Source organism: Macrobrachium rosenbergii, chromosome 7 (assembly GCF_040412425.1).
Source record: "Macrobrachium rosenbergii isolate ZJJX-2024 chromosome 7, ASM4041242v1, whole genome shotgun sequence".
Classification (NCBI taxonomy): Eukaryota; Metazoa; Arthropoda; class Malacostraca; order Decapoda; family Palaemonidae; genus Macrobrachium; species Macrobrachium rosenbergii.
The window spans coordinates 3,620,001-3,635,000 of NC_089747.1; the positions used below are offsets into that span (position 1 = coordinate 3,620,001).

General features: G+C 36.0%; 2 protein-coding genes across 13 annotated transcripts in view; one reads left to right on the forward strand and one right to left on the reverse strand.

The window, feature by feature from the left end:
- LOC136840030 (uncharacterized) overlaps positions 1–15,000 on the reverse strand; it is a 318,614-nt gene that overhangs the window by 52,900 nt on the left and 250,714 nt on the right. The gene's annotated exons all lie outside the window — the stretch shown is intronic.
- The window catches only part of LOC136840024 (uncharacterized), a 168,353-nt gene continuing 155,493 nt past the window's right edge, over positions 2,141–15,000 (forward strand). For 2 of the 9 annotated variants that reach the window (XM_067106317.1, XM_067106324.1), the window contains exon 1: positions 2,141–2,225. The gene's annotated coding sequence lies outside the window, so the exon portion shown is untranslated. Of the gene's footprint in view, positions 2,226–3,090; positions 3,555–15,000 lie in introns of those variants that run through there. The other 7 variants (XM_067106323.1, XM_067106325.1, XM_067106322.1 and 4 more) reach the window with 5 other exon arrangements.

The following is a 15,000-nucleotide window of genomic DNA, read 5'->3' on the forward strand; positions in this document are numbered from 1 at the left end:
ATAAGAAGAAGGATTACAGGAGAAGAAGGAAAAGAAGAAGAAAGAGGATAACAGAAGAAGAAGAAGAAGGATAACAGATAGAAGAAGAAGAAGAAGAAGAAGAAGAAGAAGAAGAAGAAGAAGAAGAAGAAGAAGAAGAAGAAAAGTATTTTAGATGCTGCTTAACTGGGACGTAACACCTCGAATATTGTTAAAAAGCAGTTCAACTTGACCACTGGCTTACTGATTTCGAAACCCGAAATATCTATTTAGGAACCACCACTAACATATGGATTTTATAATGACCTTTGACCCGACAGGTCACAGCATCAGGAACTTTTTGAGAAGCGACCTTGCTTGCAAAATCTAAACTATCGATAATTGTATTTGTAAAAGAAATGAAAAAGAACCAACAGTTAATTCTTCAATACGTAGGTGCTGGAATAAGCATTATATAATTCAAATATTAAGGAACAGGGCGTACTTGCTGTCCACTCCAATAAATCGATACGTCTTGACGCTTTTCTCTCTCTCTCTCTCTCTCTCTCTCTCTCTCTCTCTCTCTCTCTCTCTCTCTCAGTTTAAGGCCATTTGCCAACAGTGCTCACCCCTATTGACCCATCCCAGATTCCACCATAAGCACTCTCATCTGTTTAAGCAAATTTAGTCGTTCTCTATCTCTTCCTCTCTCTCTCTCTCTCTAACGATTTCCATCTATTCCCTCATTCGACGTCACAAATAAGGGTGGACATGGGTGGACTTAGGCCTAAACAGGCTGTGTGGTATATTTACCAAAACGACCCTCTCAGTAAAGTGAGAACATTGAAGAATCGAGGAACAGCGGTTCTTTTCTCCCTTTTCTCATTTTTCTCCTTCTCTTTCTGCACATGTAACCATTTAGGTACGATCCACAACAGTCTACCGATCACCAGCTACTGAATTCACAACAGGGACATTGAATAACTATTCCTGCAGTAGAGTTTCCCCCTGATGAAGTAACTGTCAGCCTTAACACAGATCTACAGTGGGTCAGTAAACTGGTGCAGTCAGTAGGTTATGAGGTTAAACTTTAATAAATCCGAGTTTAGCTCATTAGCCAATCCTGTGCAATCCTTCCAACCCTTGATTCATATTGTAGTGGTCACGACACATTTCTAGATTCTTAGAGTTAAATGATATTCTTTGTTATTTTGTTAGTTTTCTGATATTTCGCGATCAGAATATTTTCAGTAAAACTTGCTATGCATTTAGAGGTGTTGGATTAGCGCTAATTGGGTCTTGAGACTTGTTATTAGTATCTTTAATATAGTTCTCTAATTAAATGTCAGTAGTGCCCTGTGACCTTGACCTTTAAAACATTTTTTTTGTTTAACAATCATGGTTAAACTGACCATCATCAGTTGATTGTCTTCGTGATCAACTTCCATAATGTTTATTTCAGTGTACTGGCTCCAGAGATTGCTAACCCTAAGCACATGTCTACCATGACTGCGACCCATCACAGCTGAACAATCACCAGGTGAATAATTCACCAAGTACATCAACAGAGGCGCAGTGGACACTTCATGAAACTAGATCGAAGATGATTCCCCTCCGTAGGCTCGATCTCGGCCCTTTCGCTAACGAGATGAGATTCTAAAACACGTTCCAAAAGTTTCTGGAAACTGACCAAAAAAAAAAAAATACATAAAATGATTTGAGAGAGAGAGAGAGAGAGAGAGAGAGAGAGAGAGAGAGATCCACCTGTTTCAGGTCATAACGTTTTCCTTTTGTAATGTGGAAGAATATTCGGAGACAGGTGAGGGAGGTATCGGAAGGGAAAGAGCAGGTGGGGGACCTACTGTGCCTCCTCCCGCAGGTATCCCGGTGGCCGAAACCAACTGTGGATCGTCGCTGGAGCAAGATATATATGTAAAGGCTGCGTAACCTTTAAGGATCGTATCTGCTACGTGACGCACACGGAGAGAGAGAGAGAGAGAGAGAGAGAGAGAGAGAGAGAGAGAGAGAGAGAGAGAGAATGATATCCCCTCTGTAAACTGTATTTCAGATGCGTGGGACTGGTGCCTCTGTACCAACAACACAGCATAGACAAATAAACACACGCACGCACACACGTACACACACACACACAAACACACAATTCCACACGCACAATCTCGCCCAGTGCCATTCAGTGCCGCTTGAGCAGCCGGTGAGTGAGGACCTGCGACGGCGCGTCGTCTCGGCGTGGGTCTGGCGCTGTTGTCGTCAGTATCAAAAAACAAAAAAAGATTAACTCTCTCTCTCTCTCTCTCTCTCTCTCTCTCTCTCTCTCTCTCTCTATGTCACATCCTGTTGAACTTTATCCTTCCACTAAAATTCTGAAGAGCGAGAGAAGAAAAAACAACGAGTGTTTTGAATAGGATTGATTTCAAAACAAGAATATATATATATATATATATATATATATATATGCAGTGTTTTTGACGTGTAAACAAGACAATAAGCGTACCCACATAGGACTTGTTACTCTGTTTTTTTTTTCTCTCTCTTTTTTTAAGAAGCGAATATGAAGTTATACGAGTTTGTTACGAGGCCAGGTGGGAGACGACAGTGCTGATCTTAGTGAATACGAAGCAGTGGTTGCGAAAATAAAGTTTGCTCTATTCTGTCCTGGCTGAAAGAATATTAAGGCCTGGTACAACGAAGGTTCAAAGTCGCCGCTTTCGTGAAAAGAGGTTGTGAATGGGGTAGGGGTGGGGGCGGGGGCTGGCATAGGCCAGGTTGGTATCTGGGTACTGGTGCCCCTCCCCCGGGCCTTAATTGTATGCTAACAAACTAATGTGTTGCGCTTATACATCATACATTCTTCCTGCCTCACCGTAACAACTTGACAAAAGTCTGGGATCAAGAGAGAGAGAGAGAGAGAGAGAGAGAGAGAGAGAGAGAGAGAGAGAGAGGAGAGAGAGAGAAAGAGAGAGATTGGCACATTTTATTTGTGATTTGTCCTTGGAAAAAGAGATAGCATGATTCTGATGACTTGAGAGAGAGAGAGAGAGAGAGAAAATAGAGGGCATGAGATAATATGATTCTAGTGACTACTTGAGAGAGAGAGAGAGAGAGAGAGAGAGAGAGAGAGAGAGAGAGACGAAATACAACAGTTCGATATTTCTTAGAGAGGGAAAGACAAAATAAATGAGATAATATGATTCTGATGACTACTCTGAGAGAGAGAGAGAGAGAGAGAGACATCTCCCCAGACGCAAGCAAGCAAACAAACAAAAGCGACAGTAACAGTCGACAGTCGCGCCTTCTTTTGTGTGCCCTTAACCGAAAGCAATTGGGAGAGACACGGAAAATCCTCGCCACGGCTACAAGAGTCGACTGCAGCCCTGAGAAGACCCAGTTTCGGCGAATCAAAGCCTAATTGTCAGAGCCACCGTTATAATGACAGCCAACGCCATCTTTTGGGAGTGAGTTGCGCCACTTATACGCATTGCCGGACGTCCTCTTTTTTTTGGGGGTGGCCACTTTTGGGCCATTTTTGGGGTACCTTCTCGCAAGAAGTTTCAACGTCGACTGGGAGAAATTTTAGGGTAAGTGGCATTGTTGAATGTACGTTGATTTCAGCCTGTTATTATTATTATTATTATTATTATTATTATTATTATTATTATTATTATTATTATTATAACTCACGATATTGAATTTAGGTAGATTTCAGCATGTTATTTTTATTATCATTCTCAAAAGTATCATTATTATTATACACAATTATAGTTATCATTTTTCATGACGCGTGAAAACTGTCATAGAGCTAATGAAATGACCATTATTATTATTATTATTATTATTATTATTATTATTATTATTATTATTATTATTATTATAACTCACAATATTGAATTTAGGTAGATTTCAGCATGTTATTTTTATTATCATTCTCAAAAGTACCATTATCATTATTATTATACACAATTATCATTATCATTTTTCATGACGCGTGAAACCTGTCATAGAGCTGATGAAATGACTATTATTATTATTATTATTATTATTATTATTATTATTATTATTATTATTATTATTATTATCATTATTCATGATCAGCCCATGAACTCACCAATCAGTCTTAATCCTACACAAGATTAAAAAAACAGACTTTGAAAAGAGAGAACAAGAGAAGGAACATGTCAAAGCATTAATGTTGAAACCGATAATTACTAAGCCTTGCACAACGAGAAAGCTCTTGACATTGACGTCAGCTCTGAAGGAAAACGTGTTCTTAAGATCATTGTATCTTTGCTTTATTTTCTTTCACAAGGCAACACATTTCATTTATTATTTTTCTTGAAGTGGATACACACATACACACACACACACACACACACACACACACACATATATATATATATATATATATATATATACATATATATATATATATATATATATATATATATATATATATATATATGTAGTCAGAGTGTTCATGTGTCATTTGATTTACTTCGGACATTATTGCACTCTGTACAAAGACAGAGGAGCACTTAATCAATTGTTTTTTTTTTTTTGCTCCTAGGGTAGGCTATGTGCCCAAAACTGCGCACGAACCTTTAAATAATCCTATAGGGTGCCAACAAATTAAACATCATCATTCTCATCAATCAGCATTGTATAAAAATCCCCAAACGGCTTTAGCCAAGGGATTCATATCCAGTATCCTGTAATACCTTAGCCAAGGAGAGTAGGATCTCGAGCCTAGAATCCTGAATGCCCCTGAGTATGTTACAGATTGGATGAAAATAATGTAAGACAATAGAATTATCTTAGACATAAAAGTTTGGAGTTATTGCACTCGTGAAACTAAAGTGAAAGGAAAGGGTGTACAAAAATGACGAAGATATAAAGGAATGATTGTGTCTGGGTTGATGGGAGATGTAGGATAAGGAAGGACGTCGGTTTTGCTGTGTCAGGGAATCCTAGCCGATCTGAAGGATCGTGTGGAAGAAGACGAAAGTAGAAGGATGGAAAATTATAAGTAAAGTCTGCGACTCAAGGCGAGGATAAGGATGAGAAGGAAAGGAAATACTTCTCATCTTCCACTCAGGCGGAATGGATCATTTACCAAGATGACGGCAAGGAGCTGTGTAGGCCTAAAGTATCTAGTAACTAATGGTAGTCATCTATCGACGTTTTCACCAGGCCAACTCGCGTTTAAATCTGCTAACCAAACGACAGGGAACTCCGATAATGATTACCTTTCATTTCCATACGTGTTTTATCAAAGGGATACGGGTTTCATTTATGCATCTTTTGAACCCAGGGATACACGCCACCAAATTATCGAGTTCAGTTGGCAGTTACCAATATAGGCCTATATAAATTTTCGCCTATACAACTTCTCCTCTTTGAGAGAGTGGCTTCAGAAGGTGCCAACCGTCCATTTCTTGGTAAGCTGAATTTACTGGACTCTCGCCATTAGTATAAATCTGTTATATAACGCTTTTGTGCACCTATATTCCATTTTGGGTAGCTGGCCCTTCTAGGTCTTAACAATAAATATTTTTCTTGCCATAAAGAAGCCACAGACTGGATTCTAGAAAAAGACGTCACAGTGCTTAAGAGAGAGAGAGAGAGAGAGAGAGAGAGAGGAATAAAGAGAGAGAGAGAAAGAAGTCACTGATTTCCATGTCATAAAGAAGCCAAAGATTTGATTCTAGAAAAAGTCACAGTGCTTTTTAGAGAATGAGAGAGAGAGAGAGAGAGAGAGAGAGAGAGAGAGAGAGTAAAATTATTATCATGAAACAGGGAAAGGAAAATTATTACTTTCATAAAGTGTTAAAATAACTCTGCACTCATTCTTTCAGCCAAGAGTAAGCTCGGGGAACTATTCCCAAGACTAAGAATACCCACAACACAAAGGCCCAAAGCAAAACATTGCACCAACTTTTATATTCTTATTTCAAGGGCTATATTTTTATCTTCCTCTTATTTACTTTTACTCACTTCTACTTTCACTCAACATTCCTCTGTTCCCCTTTGCCATGACTTTCCCTCTTCATATACATTTATTTCGTCCGGTTTGAAACGAACGTATGGTCAAAATTAACCGTGATATCATTTTCAATAAATCCAAAATTCCGAATCACCTGGAATTCCGAGGGAAAAGTGAAAACGTTCCGAAAAATAAAAGCCAATAATGCATACTAGATTTAACCTGCGTCCAATAAAATGTTTGAAATAAAAGCTTTTCTAAATCCTATGGCGATTTCGGCGTATCCGAACGGTAGCACATAGGTATCGTTGCAAGATTGTATTTACAAATGCACAATATATCTCTGTCTCTTCCTCACTTTCAATATATATATATATATATATATATATATATATATATATATATATATATATATATATATATATATATATACATATACATGCATGCATATACAGTATCTTATGTATATATGTGTGTGTGTATGAGAGAGAGAGAGAGAGAGAGAGAGAGAGAGAGAGAGAGAGAGAGACAGAGAGATAAATAAATGGACAGACGGATGAAGAACGTGGTAGGATTCGAACCAATCCACGTTAGTGTGACTGAGGTTACCACTTATCCTAACTACCAATCGTGCAAAACAAGTTTCCTGATTGCCAGTCATGTAAGAGACCTTTCCCGAACGCCAGTCATGCAGAAAAAAGTTTCCTGACTGCCAATCATAAACAATAAAAGTTTCCTACCTGTCAATCATGTGAAAGAACTTTCCAGACTAACAATTACGTAATGACAGTTTTTTTTGACTGACAATCATGAAAAATGAAATCTTCCTAACTGCCAATCATTTCAAAGAAATATCCTGACTGCCAGTCATGTAAAAGAAGGTCCCTTTACAAAAAAAGAAAAAATAAACTACAATCAGTTGTCTCTGCATAAAAAAAGTCCTCAGTTATATTTCAACTTTTGATAAGAAATCGACGGCAACACCAGTAACCAGAACTACATATTTCTCCCAAGCTTCATTTCACGATAAAGTGCTTAAGTTTAATCTTTCGGAAAACTGTTTTATTTCTGATGTGGTAAGCAGTTATACAGGAACGTTACTCGTGCCTGTATGGAACATAAAAAAAGGGCAGTAGAAATTTCTTAAAAAAAATAATAATAACAATAATAATAATAATAATAATATTATTATTATTATTATTATTATTATTATTATTATTATTATTATTATTATTATTATTATTGTTATCATCATCGCGTAGGGAATCACTCTTCCCCATCCCTGGAGTTCATCGAGAACAAAGTGAGTCCTAAATCAATAAACAATGCAAGTGGGAGTGCCAATTCCAAAGTTTTTTCAAGACGGACCGAGATTGATTTATAGAGAGTGCCACAATTTGAAGTGCCAGGTAAAGGGATCCGGTTGACGTGGCACCATTCCCAGTGCGTTGACCCTGGACACCTGAGGTTGTTACGGTGTTGACCTTGAGAGCAGAAGTGTTGTTGGGTATTATTATTATTATTAAAAACAAGGTTCTTATTATTATTATTTTATTATTATTATTATTAGTTATTATTATTTTTTATTAAAAATAGGGGTCTGTGTCTTTCATATATTTTATTAATATTATTATCTTATTATTATTATTATTAAAAAAGAGTCTCTCACTTCATTTGTTTATTATTATTATTATTATTATTATTATTATTATTATTATTATTACTATTATTATTATTATTATTATTATTATTATTATTATTATTATTCAGAAGCGAAAAATCCTATCCATACGGAACAAGCATATAAGGGGCCACTGACTTGAAATTCGAGCTTCCAAGGAATATGGTGTTCATTTGGAAGACGATGCAGAAGATAATAATAAATACAGAGAAAAAGAGATCAATTATTAGTAAAGAAAACAAAGATGAATTAATAAATCAATAATTCAACGGATACAAATATAAAGAAATTAGTAAAATACACGAATTTAATTTATCTGAATGCCTCCATCGGGCCTTAGTGATCACGGCGTGTGCGCTTCTTAGTATTCTCTGAAGGATCGAATGGTTGTTGTTGTCCTTCTTCATAACCAACTGCTATCACTTATAACCGCTGTCTCTCCGCAGTTCCGCCAAATATAGGCAGTTGATTTGGGATAAATCAAGTTGCTGCCTAGATGGATTATGAAGTGGTATCTTCAGGTGCTTTAGAGTCTAATGCTTGAGGATGTTTACTTATTGTTACCTCTTGAGGATGAAATGACCTGTTGCAGCCAGGAGCGGTGGAAGGCTCATATCTCTAACTCTCCAGTATATTATGATTTTGCGTTGAGGCCTCAATTCAGCCCCAGTGGTTATTTGTTCATAAAGGGTGCTTGGCATTATTCCTGGTTTTCCCAGATGAATTTTCTTGAAAATAATGATTAGCCAAACATAAGAGACCCGTACGCAACAAATGTAGATAAAAATAGTGATTAGCTAGACATATGAGAATTGTATACAATGAATTTTCATAAAGACAGTGATTAGCCAAACATAAGAGGATTATATACAATGAATTTTCCTAAAGATAGTGAATAGCCAAACATTAGAGAACTGTATAAAAGGAATTTTGATAAAGACAGCGATTAGCAAAACATTAGGGAATTGTATACAAGGAATTTCGATAAAGATGGTGATCAACTAAACATAAGAGGATTGTATACAATGAATTTTCATTAAGATAGTGGTTAGCCGGTTAGCCAAACAAAAGAGAATTATAACGTTAATTTTTGGAGACTGAAGGAACTGTCTCTCACGTAATACTGATTGCAGTTAATAGTGGACATGAAACGTGATTTATTTTTTATTTGCTTTTTATTTTCTAAGGTAGATACTTTGCCCTTTACCGCAGATTCCACACCAGAAAACGACCCATGTAACCTCGGTGCGAGGAAATATTGAGGCCTTGTGAGCAAAATGTATACATTTCGGTGATGAACTGCTAAATATTCTCAGAATTTTCTACCAAAACTGAAATAAACGATCTATCTTTTATTAGCTACCTCTACGAAGTTCGTTTAAATTTTAAACATACAGGTTACTTAGTTTAAGAGATGGTGAAATTTTCATTTCATGCTAACCTGACTTGGATAAATTAGCCTGAACCACGTACGAGAATATAACTTCAGTAAAAGCACAAGAAGCAACCACTCCCTGGAATGAAGGGCAGCTGTACATGTTTTCATTTCAAAAGATAAAAAAAACCACAATTGCACAACACAGTAAGTGTTGTTTCAAAGGCCTTTGTTTGTGGAAAAAACACACACAAACACACATCCTATAACCGATGGCGGCAAAGCGAGCTATTTCAAATCACTCGGTTTTCATGTAAATGGACCGCGATGTTTTCTGCCCAGTAACCACAGAGATGGCACGGATTTGACGAAGTGCTACAGAATATTTAAAGATAAAACATTTGAAGACAAAATATTTAATGTCAGACTATTTAATGACAGGCTATTCGGTGACAGAATATTTAATGACGACTGTTTAATGGCAGAATATCTGATGACAGAATATTCAATGGCAGACTACTTAATGACAGAATATCTAATGAAAGAATATTTAATGACGACTATTAATGGCAGAATATTTAATGACGACTATTAATGACAGAATATCTAATTATGGAATATTTAATAACAGAATATTTAATAACAAAATAATTAATGACGAAATGTTATTGACAGAATATTTAATGACAAAATATTTAATGAAAGGCTATCAAATGACAGACTGTTTAAAGACAAAATGTTTAATGATAGACCATTTAACGACAGTATATCTAAAAACAAGTCAACGTAACCAAGGGTAACTGGGAGGACGAGAAGAACTTTGTTCAAAGATGATCTCATCATGAATATTTGATTGACTGACTGACTGTCAAACACGTTTGGTCATCTTTGTAATTCTTGCAAGATACCAGCGGTCTCACATTTTATTCAAATCTGTAACTGTCAAACTGCCTCTATGGCAGAGCTGTTGAAAGTAACTACAGCGCTGTTTCAGAGCGTTTTACTGCTGTTAGATTAAGCTGGCTATATGCCAGGAGAGGCCTTTGTTCCTAGTACAACCTAATTTTACACAACTAATGTATTTATTAATCTATTTTTCCTTAATTTATTTTTCATTTTTTGATAGTTGATCTCTTCTTTCTTTATTTCCTATTACCTTCTATTTATTTCAACTGAACATCATATTCTTGGGAAGCTTGAATTTCAGGTCAATGATCCCTTTGGTGGGCTTGTTCCATACGAATAGAGGTTTATCCTCTGAATAATAATAATAATAATAATAATAATAATAATAATAATAATAATAATAATAATATCGTTTGGTTCTTCTGGTATAAATTGCGTTTTCTAGTGACGTGTGGTTTGGTACATGGGACGAATTGGTAACCTATGCATTCAGACCGGCAATTATGCATAATTACGATTTTATCTAATTACCCTTGCATGTCATCGACTATGTGCGTTCTAATCGGCGGAATATCGTTTGGATAAAATGGTCGTTTCCATTTTGACGTGAATTTGGTACATGGGACGAATTAAACATAACCTATTAAACAGACCGGCACTATGCATAATTAATTTTATCTAATTAAACAAATTTGGAGTTTCATCGACTTTAAATGTTGAGACTAATCGGCAAATTTTGTTTGCGAAAAGAATTGGTCGTAGCGATACATTTATGACGTGAATGATACACACACACAATTATGGAATATAAACATAACAAATTAAACGTAGCTGAACAGCAAATTTGTTGAATATGTAAATTACACAAATTTGGAGTTTCTATTGTGGAAGCTTCTAATGTTGGAGACTTACATTCAAATTTTGTCTTCTAAAAAGAATTGGATTCCACATACGATACATATGCGATCCATGAGTCACAAATTTACACACACACACATATATATATATATATATATATATATATATATATATATATATATATATATATATTGTTTATTGTTTAATTATATTTCTGAGAATTTGCTGTTCAGGTATACATTTAATTTTTCTATTTCATACACAGATATGTATATATGCGTGTGTGTGCGTATGTATAAGCATACAGTACATATTCCCAAATATTAAGACATAAATATCGTTCACTATCCTAGTTCACTATGTGTCGGGAATGACTAACACTTTTGTGGTATAATGTCTTTGAATATAAAAAAGTCATGGTGTATGTGACAAAGTTCGAACATATATATATATATATGTATTTTATATATGGATATGTATATATATATGTGTTTATATATATATATGGTATATATATATATATATATATATATATATATATATATATATATATACTATATATATAGGTACTGGTTCTAAATATAAATAAGTATATATAGATAGCTATAATAGCTATGGTCTGGTAAACTAAGATATACTTAACTTATATATATATTCACAGCAAAGTGCTAGGATGCCAGGGACAACAGAACACCTTTTCCTATCCCAGACTGGAAGAAAAGAGCCAATAAACAAAATGAAAAATACCACGCACACACACAAACAAAAAACTACATCCAAACAAGAACGCTGTCATAAAGAAAAAAAACTCCTAATGAGAAAGCTGACGAAGGAGTTTTATTCAACATCCGGAACAAATATATACACGACTTTTACAGCTGGCACACGTCATATATTACACGACCGTGACACGACCATTTACGGGGAATATCCGATGAATATCCGATGAATGCTTCCATTCCTCGGTGAGGGGAAGGAGGGAGGGAGGGAGAGGGAGAGGATTACCTCGTCGAGGTCCCCCTCAGTTTTTAATTATGAAATGGTGGTGCGTATATGTATATATGTATATATTTTGGCAGGGCATTCATAGCACGTGTCTCTCATATTTTTCGCTTTGGATTATGCAGGGGTGTGCAAATATTTTGATTTGCATATACATATATTTATACATATTTTATATATATATGTATATATATATATATATATATATATATATATATATATATATATATATATATATATACATATATACACTTTTGAGCTGTTTCCTTCAAAGGCTGGTCCCAAAGAAGAAAGAGAACAATAGTTACTGTCATATTCACACTTACACTGCTGAATCTTGATGAACCCCTTGTGCTGCAGATTTGCACAGCACTAGCCACATCATACACTGACAGAGAAGACTCACCAAAAGTGTGTCAAAAGCCCTGACATTCGTTCACCTCCACCTCGCACGCACTGTCTCGCTTCCAACCTCTTCTCATCCATTCTCCCCACATGACAAGACCATCCAAAAGCACTCTCAGCTATCCTTTCACCTTCAGTAAACCTTTAGCCTTTTAGCATGTATCCTGATGTAGCATTGTTCTTTCTCATTCTGTCTCTCTTAAGCTTTCTATTCCCTTTACTGCAGTTCACAATAATCGACTGACAACCTGTTACATAATTCATTGCCTAGTTAAAGGGAAGGTTTCCAAGACAAGATCGTCCCTTCCTCGCATAAGATCGAATCCAATAATTCCCTCTTGTGAGGTGAGAATGGGGCCTCTAAAACCACGAGAGAGAGAGAGAGAGAGAGAGAGAGAGAGAGAGAGAGAGAGAGAGAGAGAGAGAGAGAGAGAGAGAGAGAGAATTTCAGAAACTGACTAATTGCCTTACGGACGGTAGGTGAAAGTTGTCTACCTGTAATTATTATTATTATTATTATTATTATTACAGTTTATGGAAACAATGAAATAAAATCGATAGTATTTTGAATTACAAATATATTCAATATTTGTAATTCCAAACATAATCGCATTTCATTGTTTCCATAAACTGTAATAATAATAATAATAATAATAATAATAATAATAATAATAATAATAATAATAATAATATCTTATGAAGGCTAGAGAAAGGCACAGAGATTACAACCATAGATTAAAGCATATGTCGACTTATAATTGAACTATAAAAATGTATAAAAGATCCTTACTCAATAACAACGATTCTGGAGTCTACACACACGCACGCACACACACACAAACAGAAGCACTCACAGAAACACGCACACACAAACAGAAACACTCACACACACAAACACACAAACTGAAACACTCACAGACAAACACACACACAAATACAAACACGCACAAACCCATACATGCACAAACAGAAACACTCACACGCACATACACATACACACACTAACAGAAACACTCACAGACGCACATACACAAACAAAAACACTCACACACGCATACACACACACATGTTAACATAAACACCACACACATACACAAACAGAAACAATCACAGACACACACACACACACACACACACTTAAACCAACACACACACAGACACACTCACACACGCACACACAAAGAGTGACAGCCGACTGAAAACAAATAAATCAATAGCTTCACATCCCCAATTGACCTAGAAAAAGAATTCCTTAGGTGTATTAAACCAATGACCTCATCTGGATACAGAAGTGGCTACAAATATTTATAGAGAAAAACTTTGACGGTATTTGTTAGATGACAAACCGCTAAATTGGTTCTTGGGGTCCATTTCAATAAGGCTCATGTTAGGCTACGCCGGTTGTAGCTTGGCTTTTCTATTTATAAACATAAAAGGTCCTTTTCTACCCACCCGGGACACCTCGAGTCTAACTCTCTCTCTCTCTCTCTCTCTCTCTCTGCTCTTATCTGAAATGTAACTATTGTGTCTGCGTCTTCTTTGTGTAGTAAAATCTGGATGAATAAATTAGGAATGTTGTATATGAGATAAATTGCTTTTTCTACCTCTCTTCTTCCTCTCTCATGTCTGAAATGTACCTTTGTGTCTCAATCTCTTCTTTATGTCGTGAGATAGAACTAAATAGATTACGACTTCTACGTATTTATGAAAAATATTGTTCTCTCTCTCTCTCTCTCTCTCTCTCTCTCTCGGAACTGTGGTCACAGAAATGAAATTCAGTTGCCGGATCCCCCAAAGAAAAGAGAATACCACAGAAATTCCACAGAATCTGTTGAATTTCATCCATTTTGCCTCCAGAAAGGCGACGCAATACAGGGGCTGTATTTTGAGTAGCGTTCCGTGATTCCAAGTCTTTTTAGTCCACGACTTTGTTGCCCACCTACGTATACGGAAGGTAGTACATCAAAGTATGAGAGAGAGAGAGAGAGAGAGAGAGAGAGAGAGAGAGAGAGAGAGAGAGAGAGAGAATGAAATGATACTATATTTTGTGTGACGTACAGTGCCTGAGCTGGGAAGGGATACATTTAAGTGGCGGGATTGAAAACACGCACGCACCCACACAAACTCACACACACATATATATATATGTATATATATATATATATATATATATATATATATATATATATATATATATATAATGTCTGGGTGTGTTTGTATCTTAGGCAAATTTACAAAGGAAGTCCATTCATGAGTAATCCCTTAATATGTGACCAAGACTGTTATCCTATTTTCCCCAGGATCCACCCCTGTTAAGTGTAAAACCCCCTAACGTTGAGAAAAAATTTCACATAAGCTATGAACCAAAGACCATTCTTAACTTACTCCCGCCCCTACCCCCCACCCTCGCCCCCAGCACATCGATTATACATTAACAAACCCCCAAAAGAAAAATAGAAAAAAAAAATTAATCCTGTCATCCAGGCCATTCTGGGCTAAATGAACTTCACATCGCTTCCTGCAGACTTCAAGACTTTTTTTTTTCCCTCAATCGACAAAAAAAAAAAAATATCAGCAAACACAGGCTCCTAATTTCAAAAAGTGAAAAAAAAAGTATAACAGAAAAAGTCTAATAAAGTCTATTAACATTTTTCCCGAAACTTCGAAATGATCGATGAATGCAAAACAGGTCTGAGAGAGAGGCAGAGGGTATTTGTGGGATACCCGGCTCTTTCCTGAAGAGAGAAACCGCGCCACCAGCGACCGACCAACGGCCGATCTTTTTTTTTTTCGCGAGTTAATGATTAAGAGGTTGTT